The sequence below is a fragment of the Heterocephalus glaber genome, unplaced genomic scaffold (assembly GCF_053883595.1).
Source record: "Heterocephalus glaber isolate CG9 unplaced genomic scaffold, H.glaber_assembly_v1.0 deba00001457, whole genome shotgun sequence".
NCBI lineage: Eukaryota > Metazoa > Chordata > Mammalia > Rodentia > Bathyergidae > Heterocephalus > Heterocephalus glaber.
This window is the reverse complement of record NW_028258305.1, coordinates 20,742,758-20,755,374: the sequence shown is the minus strand read 5'-3', so window position 1 is coordinate 20,755,374 and position 12,617 is coordinate 20,742,758. Positions and strand designations below refer to the sequence as shown.

The 12,617-nt window shown below is 40.5% G+C and overlaps 1 pseudogene; it reads right to left on the bottom strand.

Annotated features, from left to right (window-relative positions):
- Positions 1-372: 372 nt before the first annotated feature.
- Positions 373-12,617, bottom strand: part of LOC101718266 (small ribosomal subunit protein uS5 pseudogene) — a 28,477-nt pseudogene continuing 16,232 nt past the window's right edge.

Sequence of the window (12,617 nt, the reverse complement as noted above, 5' to 3'; positions counted from 1 at the left end):
TCATGCCAAAAAGCTTGTAATAAAAACAACAACATTGTCATGGAGCTCTGCCTCCACCACTACCATCCTATTATCCAGAGACAATTACTTCCAGCTTTGTAAGCTGTCTCTACTTGCTTCCAAGTTTCTGGGTTTGTGATTCTCTACTAAAGTTAGATATTATCTATTGATTTCCTCTTATTGTAGGAGAGGCTATTATTACTCTTCTCCTTCCCCTACCCTTTCTTGCATTTTTCTAACATAGTTGTACCAATTTTTTATTAATCCTAAAATTCAATGTTAAATAATATAGCTGTAAGCACTGTTTGCTGATGACCAAGAAGCATGTTGTGATTACATTTTCTTTCCTTTTTTTTCTGCCATTTGTTCACTTTATTTTTCTGGTATTGTAGCTACTTCTGGAGCCTGAGTCCTCTGGATAGAGGCTCTGGTGTGGGTTTTTACAAGATGGTCAGTGAATTCTTAGTAGGGAGACTTGGTGGACACAGTCTCTTTCCAGAGGTCGGGGTTAGGTAGCTGGAGGTCTTGGAGATGAGATCATCAGTGGCCTCTGCAAAGTTGCCCAGAGTGGCAGAGCAGCCCAGGACAGAGGCATAGCAGTCATCACTGTGGCCATCAGAGCAGCTTCTCAGGCATGGGGGCTGTGACAATCCCTGGGGCAGGGATTAGGCCCGACACAGAGCCAGGCGGCCTCTCATTCTGCAGGTATGGGTCTTGCTGATTTGTTCCCCAGTAACCTCTATGGGGGAAAGGGACAATGGAAGAGCGTGGCCAGGATGACTGTCCCTCAGATGGCAGTGGCTATCTCCTTGGAGCACTTTACATCCAAACCAATGTGACTATTGGAGTCCCCAGTGGCAACAAATGCCTTGAACTTGGTCTGCTGGCCAGCACGAATTTGCTTCTGCATAGGCAGGATCATCCTTGAGGATGCACCCAGTAAATAATAACCTCAGAGTTCTTGATGCACAGGATGAAGAGATAAATCTCCAGGGACAGGATCTTCCCATCCTTGACCAACCGGCCCTGCTTGGTGATGGGGATCCACTCCCTGTCCTTGGCCTTACCACTACCAGATCTGTAGATTCAGCCCCTAATGCACCCACAGCCTCCCAGCCTGCTGCTGAAGCCTCCACAGAAGCCCCTGGGGCCTCCCATGCCACAGCACTGGGCCCTCAGTGGCCTCCCGAGGGACCAGCACCATCCCCATTTGGTATTTTCCTGAGGAAAAAGAAACTAAAGTTTCTTTCTTATATATCTTTTACTTTCTCTTGAAATTGATAATTGCCTCTGTTTTTTCATTTGCTTAGATTTCCTTAAAGCAATTGTTAGTGTTCCCATACCCACCAACAGCTCTGTAGAATACTTCTCAATAAAGATGTTCACATAACAAAATGACTTTTGTTCTTGTTGTTTCAGGGCAGAACCACCTTGACTCTGTCATCTCATAACTGGAAGTCTTCCAAATGGATCTTCTTATCATTTGTTCAAGGAGTTTCTAGAAGTGTTTGAGTGCTATGTGGGTCAAGGGTGGAGACGAAGGACCAATATGACAGAGAAGCTGAGCTTCTCAAGTTCCTCTGACTTCAGCTGGCTTGGTAAGAAAGCCACTGAAAGGACAGGGCTGGGTCTCATGGATGAGGCACAAAGTCCTGTCAGGATTCTTTCTAGAGATGGCTCCATTCTCCAGGTGGAGGGGAATGACTTGGCTGCCACCTTCACATTAGGACCGTCAGAGAGGAAAGAACCGCCGACACCCTGCTGTCGGAAGAAATAACGGGGGGAAGAGTTTTGACTGCCCCAGCTTACATCATGTACTCCCATGCTGGCCTGGGAAGCTCTGTTTGAACCACAACGGTGAACAAATGGAATTCCGTAAGAGAAGGGGAAGCAGGTGACATGAATGTTACCTGGGGGAGTCATGGGTGTCCTGCACAGTTACTGCATTAACTGCCAGCTTGGCACCACCTCTGACTGAACTTCTCCTTGAATGAGAGGGCTAGAAAACATAAGATCGCTCACTTCCCAGACACAAGTGAGCAGCTACTGTATGCCCCTGGGTACTGGGAATTAAAAGATGAATAAGATCCAGTTGCTGACCTCTGGAAACTCACAGTCTAACTGTCAAGAGAACCTTGTAAATAAACAATTGCAGCGCAGTATTCTGAATGCCGGATACTTAGAGAACAGAGAAAGGAGGCTGTGCCTTCCTCTGCGGGAAGGTATGTTGGAGTGGTGATACAAGCTGGATCTTGATTAACATAGACAGGCATTTGGCAGACGAGAAGAAGGGAATATTCTAAGCAAGGAGAGGGGAGTGGTGCAAAATCTCAATGTATTTGGGCTGGGGATTTAGCTCAGTGGTTCTGCTGCCTGCCACAAAAGCACAAGGTCCCAAGTTCAATGCCTGGTACCAAAAAAACTCAATGTATTCATTTGTTTACAAAAATTACTGAGCACCACTAGGTACCCTGCACTAGGGACACATTGGGGTATAATTCTGAATAAAATAAAGTCCCTGTCCTTCAGTTTTGGCGTCATGATGAAACTAGACAGTCAAATTATCAAACACATAAATATTTAATTATGAACTGTGATTTCTCCCAGGGAAAGATAAAGGCATCTGTGGGAATAAGAGGGCAAAGAGGTTCAGAGAGGAGGAACCCTGGAGAGAGCAGAAAAGGAGCCATCCTTACTGCTGGCTACCAGATAAGGACTAAACTGCGGATACCAAGTAAGCCTTTCAGAGACTTTGTAACTTCCCTATGTTAGTTTTGTTGTCCCCATAGTAATTAGCCCTAAACAAAGCCCTTAAATAGAGGGGGCCTATTTTGATGCACAGAAAGAAGGGGTATATGCCACCACTCCACATCCACTCTTAGAGGAAAATGACAGCCTCAAACTCGAGAGCATAACTGGGGAGAGTTTTCCCGTTTCCCAACAATCTCTAGAGCAGTGCAACCCTCCTCGCCTCCAACTGCTCCATGTTGAAAACTGATACAAGGAAGACTTCACAGCAGAGGAAGATACGCATGAGCTTCTCAGTTTGGCACTGGTGCTGTTGAACACTTGTATGATTCCCATAATCAACCATAGAGCCTGGGTCAGCCTCCATGGGTCACCAGGGCAAGCATCATTTTCCAAAAGAAATAGCTACTTTGTATTTAGTTTTTGGAAGAAGGTAGAGCAGAGTGAGACCCAAGAGAAATAGCCACTGGAAGAATGTTTTGGAGTCTGCTAGATCTGCTTCAGAGCTCATAATTTCCTTGCATTTATTCTGGAATGTGATTATATTAACCAGGCACAAATGGCAAGCACTTCACATTAACGACTATAATGTGTGCTTATGAAGGTGGCTTCTGCAGGCTAACTGCCTGTATTAGACTCCTTGTCTCCTCCACTTAGCAGTAATGTTACCTTGAGCAAATATCTAAGTTCTCAAAGCCTGAAAAATGAGGATTATAAACCAAGGCTAAGAGCACTACAATATGAGTGCCAATGAAATAACAACTGATGCAATCATCTCAGATTGGGTACCTCACTTAGACAGCAAGGACAGCTGACAGAGCTGACAGCCCTAATCCTAGGTAGGCAGACAGCACATGCAGCCAGCCAGACTGCACTTATATAACAGCTGATGGGCAGACCCAAATATTACCAGCCAATAGAAGCACTTCTAAGACTTTATTTTCTTAGTATGGAGGAGAACTGGTTTGTACTTTTCAGCTCTAAAAGATAATGGTAGCCAACTCCAAAGTGGCTCCTCCAAGAGCCACACCTCCAGGCACCCTTGGGTAGGTCTCTCCTGCCCTATTGCAGAGTTGGTCTATGTAACAGACAGAAGACATCGGAGTGATGGACTGTCACTTCTGAGGCTGTTTTAAAAGATTTGGGGGCTTCTGCTTGTTCTCTCTTGGACTACTCCCTCTGGAGGATGTTGGCTGCCATCCCATGGCGTGAAGCTTAGGAACAGACCTATGAAGCAGAAACCAGGTTTTTGTCTTGTTTTGTTTTGTTTGGGTTTTATTTTTGGTAGGAGTTTGGGGATTGTTTGTTTTTAGTACTGGGGATTGAACTCAGATACTTTAGCACTGAGTTATATTCCAACCGTTTTAAGTTTTTGACCAAGTGTCTCACTAAGTTGCCCAGGTTGGGTTCAAACATGTGATCCACCTGCCTCAGCGCCAGAGCTAAGGTGTCAGCTTAGCTGAGTGAAGACTGGAGGGAAGGTAGCAGCAAAGGAAATCCCCAAGCACCTTTCTGCTCCAATCAGATTGCAGGGAACAAGCCTCTAGGGTCTAGGTGCTAAGCTAGGGCTCCCTTCTTCAGGTGCAAGAGAAATAGGTCAAATGAGAAACACCACCTTTTCTGAGCCCCAAAATAATTAAAGCAATATCTAAAAGGGTAGAAAAACGTCTTACTAAGTGAAGAAAAGGACAGAAACAGGAAATCAGAGTGATGGAAGACACCTTCATCTGCTTCTTAATTTTGTCCCAGGACTACTACCTTGTTTATCTGCATTGTCCACAAGGCCAGACAGAAGCTGTTCTTAGAAACACCCCAATTATGCCCAACTGTGCACTCTGTGGCTCAGAACACAGTGCATTTCTCTTGTCCAGCCTCTGCTCACAGCCCATGTCCCCTCTGATAAGAGCTATACAGGAATGCAATCAGCTTTGGGGGCTACAAGCCAGGAGGTTTATTACCGGGTTGTTCATTCTCAAGGCAGCCACACCAGACAGGAAATAGTTTTGGGGACACAAAGAACAAAGGGAAGAATCTCATCTATAAGTTTGTGCTAACTAAATTGATTGCAGAAGAGAAACAGTAGAACAATTGAGAGCTAAGAATGGTTAGACAGACTAAGGAAAAGGGATCAGTTGGAGCAAGCTTGGAACTATTTTGGTGAATGTAGTTATGTGTTGAAACATTATTCTTAAACACAGTAGATGGAAGCATCACAATTTTTATCTGTTTTGATCACTGTCATATTCCCAATGCCTAGATCAGAGCCTGACACATAGTAGGTGCTTGTTAGATTTGAATGAATAAGTGAGAATGTGACTCAGTATAGCTCAAGAAGTAGTAGCAATATGGGTGTGGTGGTGCACACCTGTAATCCTAGTACTCGGGAGGCTGAGGCAGGAGGATCACTGTGAGTTCGAGGCCAGCTTGAACCACATAGCAAGACGCTTTCTCATTTAAAAAAAAAAATAGTAGTAAATCTCAAAAGGCATATTATTTAATTATGCACACAGACTAATGTTATACAGTTATGATTCACACTTTTTTTTTAGCAATCACCTCCCATGTAACTCAACAGTCAATGTGCATCATGCATTCCACTTGGATCCTTGGGTTTTAAGTTCTTTTTTCTCAAAACTTTAAGCTCCAGTGCTTGCTTCCACAGCACATATACTAAAACTTTAAGCTCCACTCATTTGTTAATAAAAGAGAAAAAACTGGCTATTTCAAATATGCTATAGGAAGAAATTATAGTTTGAATTTGTAGGTCAGTATCAACATACTAACAGAATTAGCTGTCCCTCGAGAGTTAGAAAATACCATATCACTAATGGGTATGAACTCTAAAGTAGTTGTCCAAAATATGGGTCCCCAAATGATTCACCTCTAGAGAAAATGTTTTTATAAGAGCAACTGTTTAGCTCAGTTTAAGGTTTGACTGGATTGCTGCATATATGCAGAAATCTAAGCAATTTTAACATTTTCTCTGCCATCCCTGCTACGGTAAAGCGACGTGAATACTACCTGTTTGGCTAGAATTTTTTAGTCTCTATCTTTAGGACTTTGAATCATTTCAGAAGTCTCTTGCTCAGTAAGCAAATCTCTCTATGCAAGGAGATTCCGAGGCACAATGTGCAGGTTGGAGTCTGCGAGGATAACACGACAGTCACCCACCTATTGTTTGTCCACTGCCAAGTGGGCCTGAGCCCCCTCTGAGCGTGACTTGGGAATAGTACCATCATCTGGAGCCGTTCTGTGCCGAATGGCAGCCATCTGCTCCTCAAGTGCCCGCTCTTTTTGAGCAAATAAAACAATCACCCCTCATGAAACCCATTAATTCATAGTCCTTCCAATTTCCTTTGCCCCACCTCGGAGCAGCAACCCTTCCAACAGCAATTCTTTGGCTGTCAAGAATGTGTCACCAGGAGCACACCTTGGAAATATTAAAAATGTTTGGACATTTCTAGCACAGAAAATTCTCCTAATTCCTTTATTGGAAACTTTTATCTTCCCATCTGTTTGTAATTGGATTACTCAGATGATACACAAAGAGTGGGTGAACCATTATTTACAAGATTTAGCTTAAAACACTAAATCTTAAAATGCTGTGTGATTTGTGGTATTATTGTTATTTATAGTCATAACTATATGTAGAAAACTGTGTTTTCTTGTCTTCATAGACAATCTACTACCTAAGATGAGGGATTTGGGTATGGCGAATAAAAGAAGTGAATTAAACTATTCATTTAGCAAGAATTACTATGCCTGCTATAGGTTGGCTTAATACCAATAAAAGGACACAGAAATGCTTTTATACTGATTGAGAGAAATCCTGGGTTGTTTTTCCTCTCAACCAGAAGGAACCTGCATCTATGTATCTGTCAATGAATTGATTTCTAACATTATATGTATCCTTGTTCCAATTTGCACTATAATTACCTTTTTTTTTTCCTGAGACAGGGCCTCACAATGTAGCTCAGGCTGACCTTAAACTCACAATTCTTCTGCCTCAGCCTCCTGAGTGCTGGGATTACAGACCCGCACCACCACGCTTAGCTGCACTATAATTACCTTTTGGTGGCAAGGGTTTTATAATTCTTATACTATGTACCTTATTAAGTCTAGGCAATTAGTCTAGGAAAAAAATATTCAAAACTTTTTAAACAAAATTTCACTATTTCTCAGACTGATCTCAAACTCCTGGGCTCTAGCGATCCTCTCGCTGTGGCCTCCCGATAGCTGGGACTACAGGTGCACACCACTGGGCCTGGCTCATGAGAATCTTTTTCTCTTTTCTGTCAAAACAAATAAAAACATAAACACACATCCTTGGAGAAGCCATATCACCATAGTCACAGCACTATGAAATTTGCCACATTGATACTACTCATGAAAGAGACAACAAAGTTGGAAGAGCCAGATTCTCAGACTTTCACATACCATCAAAAAGGTAGGTGTAAGAAGAGGCCAACATCCAAAAAGAATTACAAAGGCAGAGGTCTGCAGCTTGACTCTGCCCTACCTTTAAGCCTAGAGTGCAAAGGGCAGAAGGCTGAGGCAGGAGGATCCCCTCAGCTACATAGTGAGATCTCCTGAACTATATAGTAAGACCCTGTCTCAAAAAAACAACTCTTTCTAGAACCACTATGAACACAGGGAAGAGAAACAGACCTTAATAAACACACACACACGCATAGAAATGTATACAATTGTGTACACACATGTACACACATACATATGTGTATACACATATATGTACTTACATGTGTCTCTATTATATGAAATAGTGGATGCGTGAAGGAAAGTACTGGGGAGAAGCTGGGGAGCCACAGGGAAACTGTGTGAGGCTTCTTTCCCTTTAGGTCTTTGAAAGGCTCTCTTTGGCTTTTCCCTCACTAAGAAGAAATATGCCTCTGTGAGTCTGTTTTGTTTTTTGTTTTCTTTCAGTTTGCAGTTCATTAAGCAGCAGAAGGGACTAGGAACTCTTTTGAACAAAGGGCAACTTAGCTCTGGCTACTGCTAGCAAGCTAGTCACTTTAGAGTTCATAACATGGAAAAGAAAAGAAAGGTGCCTTCGGAGCCAGGCATAGTGGTGCACACCTGTGAACTTGGGAGGCCAAGGCAGGAGGATTGTGAGTTTGAGGCCAGCCTAAACAATATTGTGAGACCACTCTGGGATACTTAGTAAGTTCAAGGCCAGCCTGAACTTCATAGTGAGACCCTGTCTCAAAACAAAAAACAATAAGCAAAAGCCAAACAAACAAACAAAAAACAAAAAAAAAGGAAAAATGCCCTGGGTTTTTTCCTTATTCCAATCACTAAAGTAGAAGTGTTTTGCACTTCTCTTAAAAAGAACAACAACAGCAACAAAAGCCCCTCTCTTTTTTTAAAAAAAAACTAAAACAAGTTCAGAAAAACAAAAGTGTAGTTTAGCGAGTCCTTACAAGGCAAACACCTGTGTAACCACCATCTAGGCCAAGAAGCAGAACTCTGCCATCCTGACGCCCTCGCCCCAGCCTCTCCATATGCCTGTTCCAGTGACAAACTCCTCTCTCCCCAAACGGAACCTCTTTCTGGGTTCTAAAGAAATCCTTGCTCTCTTTATAGTCTTATCACCCAAGTACAATAAAATATCCAAGTGTGTATCCCTAGACTATTGACTAACCTTGTCTGCTAAAATTATTTCTTTTTAAAAATCTCTTTTAAACTATACATTCCTCCTCCGACTCTTTTAACACCTTACTGCTGAAGAACCCAGAACTCTTGACCTGTATACTCTCCTGCACTTGGAATGTCACCGGCAATACATCCGTGGCTCAGCTCAACAAGTTTCTCTGCCTCTTTAGTTCCTGCGTATTGGCAGCTAGATTCAGAATTCTGATCAGAGTCTACTTTGGTTCCTTTCGGAAGATGAGGTGATAGTGTTTCCTTCATATATGTCAGACATGAGTAAAACACACTTCTGGTTCTCTTTCTTTTTGTGAGGTCAGCAGCTGTTGATGCTCACTGACTATATCCATTAATTCTTTGGGGTTTAGAAAGTGGCAATATCCCATCATTCCTTTGATTAGTTGGAATACTTTTATGTGAAAGTAAAAGTAAATGCTTCCTCACATTTACTACTTAGTGACACAGTGGCATCGTGGATATAAAAAGGTAGGATAATCATTGATTCTTTCCCATTATCCATTTTGAAGACAATTAATTAGTTTCCTATCATGCTCCAAAACAGACTAATTTAAAAGAAACAGTCAGGAACATTATTCATATGCATCTATATGCACATATGTATAGACATGTATAAATGCACTTCTGAACACATGTAGATATCTAAATATAGGCCTTTGGATATGACCCTGGTAAGCTCTGATAGTTCCTCACTATCAGGGATGACAAGATGTTTGAAGCTCATCTTGTGTATTCACTGCTTGTTATGGGATGAATTGTATCCCCCAAAACTCCTGTTGAAACTTTAATTCCCAATACCTCAGAATTTGAGCTTATTTGGAAATAGGATCTTTATAAAGGTAATCAAGTTGAAATGAGGTCATTAGAGTGGATTCTAATGTACAGTGACTGATTTCCTTGTAAAAAGGGGAATTTGGTGACAGAAATACATGCAGAGGAGGACAATGTGAGGAACTTCGGATGTGATAGCTATCTGGAAGTCAAGGAGTGAGGCCTGATCAGATTCTTCCTTCACAGCCCACAAAAAAGGCGCCAACTCTCCAGTGGTTTGATTTTGGACTTCGAACAATAGATAATAAATTTCCGTTAATTCACTCAGTTTGTGGTAAATTTTTTTTTTTTGGCATTGGGGATTGAACTTGGGACCTTGCACTTGCGAGGCAGGTGGCAGAACCACTGAGCTAAATCCCTGGCCCTGTGGTAATTTTTTAATAAGTACTCTCTTTAAGACCTGAAATCAGCCATTTCTCCAAGATGCCCTGGCTTCTCTCAGTGAGAGGTGGGTAGTGTTTCCACATTTTAAGACCATAATCTGGCTTCAAGGGATGCACATTGCTGTAGGGTTGATCATTGTTTCTAGGTCTCTTCATTGGACAGAGATATGAAAGTCGAAAAGAAAATTATCTCTGAAAACAAAACCCAAAACTTTTTATGTAAAACAACATACAGAAAAGCACACATTTTATCCACCTCTGGGTCATTTCACTGTTTGCGATATGACAGTTGCTGTGGGTGTCATCAAAGCAGTGGACAAGAAGGCTGCTGGAGCTGGCAAGGTCACTAAGTCTGCCCAGAAAGCTCAGAAGGCTAAATGAATATCACCCCAACACCTGCCACCCCAGTCTTAATCAGTGGTGGAAGACTGGTCTCAGAACTATTTCTCCCAATTGGCCACTTAAGTTTTATAGTAAAAGACTGGTTAATGATAACAATGCATCGTAAAACCTTCAGGAGGAAAGGAGAATGTTTTGTGGACCATTTGTTTTCTTTTTGTGTGTGACAGTTTTAAGTTATTAGTTTTTAAAATCACTTTTTAATGGAAACAACTTGACCAAAAATCTGTCACAGAGTTTTGAGACCCATTAAAACAGAGTTTAATGAGAAAAAAAAAAGAGAAAAGCACACATTTTAAACATAACTCTAAGTTAGTGAGATATTTCCAATTCAAATATAAGACCATAGAATTTTTCATTTATTTTCTCCTGTATATAGTGTTCCATACCTGGAAATTCTAATTCTCCAGGACAGGGAATAAAATAAAATTAGAATATATCATAATCTGTTTATTTTATCTTGCAGTATTACATGTATTGCCAGCTCAGAAATACAAATAAAATTACTGAGAATAGCTAAAATTTATTCACATATTATTACACACCCTTACACTCCACCTGCTTTGTTGTTGTTTTGGTGTTGGGGATTGAACTCCGTGCCTTGTGCATACTGAGCAAGTGTTCTACCACTGAACTATACCTCTTGTTTCCTTCCCCACATAGTTTTAAAATTGTATGGTCTCTTTTGCTACATCCCTAAGTAATTTTTTTCCTCTTTTCTTTAAAGTTCAACAATTTTACTAAATTTTATATCTTGGTGTTGGTTGTTCTGGGTGAATATTTTCAGATATATGGTGTGTTCTTTCAATTTGTAATTTAAAATTATTTCTAATTTAAGGAAAACTTTCTGAAATTATGGTTTTAGTATTTGTTCTGTTCACCTACTTCGATTTCTTTTGGGGGGATTCTTATGTGTACGTTGGACTTTTTGGCTTCAATTTATCACTTTCTCTTGAATTATTTCTATGTCTTAATTTTTTTGGTACTGGGGATTGAATTTGGGACCTTGTGCTTATGAGGCAGGTGCCAGAACAACTGAGCTAAATCCCCGGCACTTCTTTTCATTTCTCTTAAGATATTATTTGTGTTCTCTCTCCCTCTCTCTCTTTCTGTTTCTCCCCCACCTCCCCAGGGTCTCTGTATTCCAGGCTGGCTTTGAATTCACCATGGCCTCAAATTCATGGCAATCCTCTTGCCTCAGCCTCCTGAGTGCTGGGATTACAGGCTTGTACCAACACAGCTGATTCATTTTTTCCCCTCATTTATCTTTTTCTATTACTTTTAACTAATTCTATTTATTTTATTCTTTAATCAGATTTTTTATCTCACTTTCCTCTCTCATCTTCCTTTTTCAAATTTTCCTATTTTCATTTTCTTCTTTCCCATCTCCTCCATTTTTATTAGTATTACTATTAAGCTGTATTATTTTTTAGCTATTTTGTTGACTATGCTTTTATTGCTGAATTCTTTTCTATTGTTAATGATGGTGCAGTTGTTTTTAGTACATACTTACTGTATGTCAATATTTGTTTTGTATTTGTGTCTACATTATTTTGCAGATTTCTTTCCTTGTTAAGGAAATTACAGTTGTAACTATTATCAGTTGTCACAGTATATCAATAACCAGTTTGAGGGCTGGGGATTTAGCTCAGTGGTTCTGCTGCCTCCCTCAAAAGTGCAAGGTCCTGAGTTTGATCCCTAGTACCAAAATAAATAAATAAATAAATAACCAGTTTGTCTTTGACTCTGTTATTATTGCTGATTTCCTTTCTCTTGTTAATGGCAGCATAGTTATTGTTTTTAACTGGCTTTTACTGCATGACAATATCTGGTCTGTCTTTATATTACTGTTAATATTATTGTGGTTCATTTTCTTCTCCATGAGTAGTATTAGGGGATCAAGCCTCAGAAGATTGGACACTTAGAAGACCCTCAAATATTATGCTGTGTAGTTTGAAGAAGGGTATAAACACCAAAACATAATCAAGTCCCAGGACACATCACAGCAAGAACCTAACTAACCAGATCTCCACAGTAGTGAGAGTTTCTCTACTCTAACTGATCTTAAATCCATAGTGAAAAAACAGTAGAAATATAAGAAATCAAGGCAACAAGATCCTCCCCATAATTCCTAACTCCATAAAAGTTGATCTCACAGATACTGAAGTAGAGGAAGCCATAGTCAAGGAACTCAAAACCAAATAGTCAAGATGTTTGAGGAGATAAAACAAAAAACATATAAGTAAACGCATACAATGTTTAAAAACCCCAGAGAGGATTTAATTAAACAGATAAAAGATTTAACCAATAGAATGTTTGACAAGCTTGAATAAGAAACAAACAATAAACTAATTGAGTTAAGGAAGACAATACATGAATGACCACTTAGAAAAATTATTAGAAAAGAAAAAAAAAAAGAACTAGAAAGTATGAAAAGAAAGCAGATAGAGATAAATGATATAAAAAATTCAGTGAGAGCATGGGTAACAGACGTGACCAATGTGAGGACAGAGTGTCAGACACAGAAGACACAGAGCCAAGTATGGTGGCACATATCTATAATCCCAACAC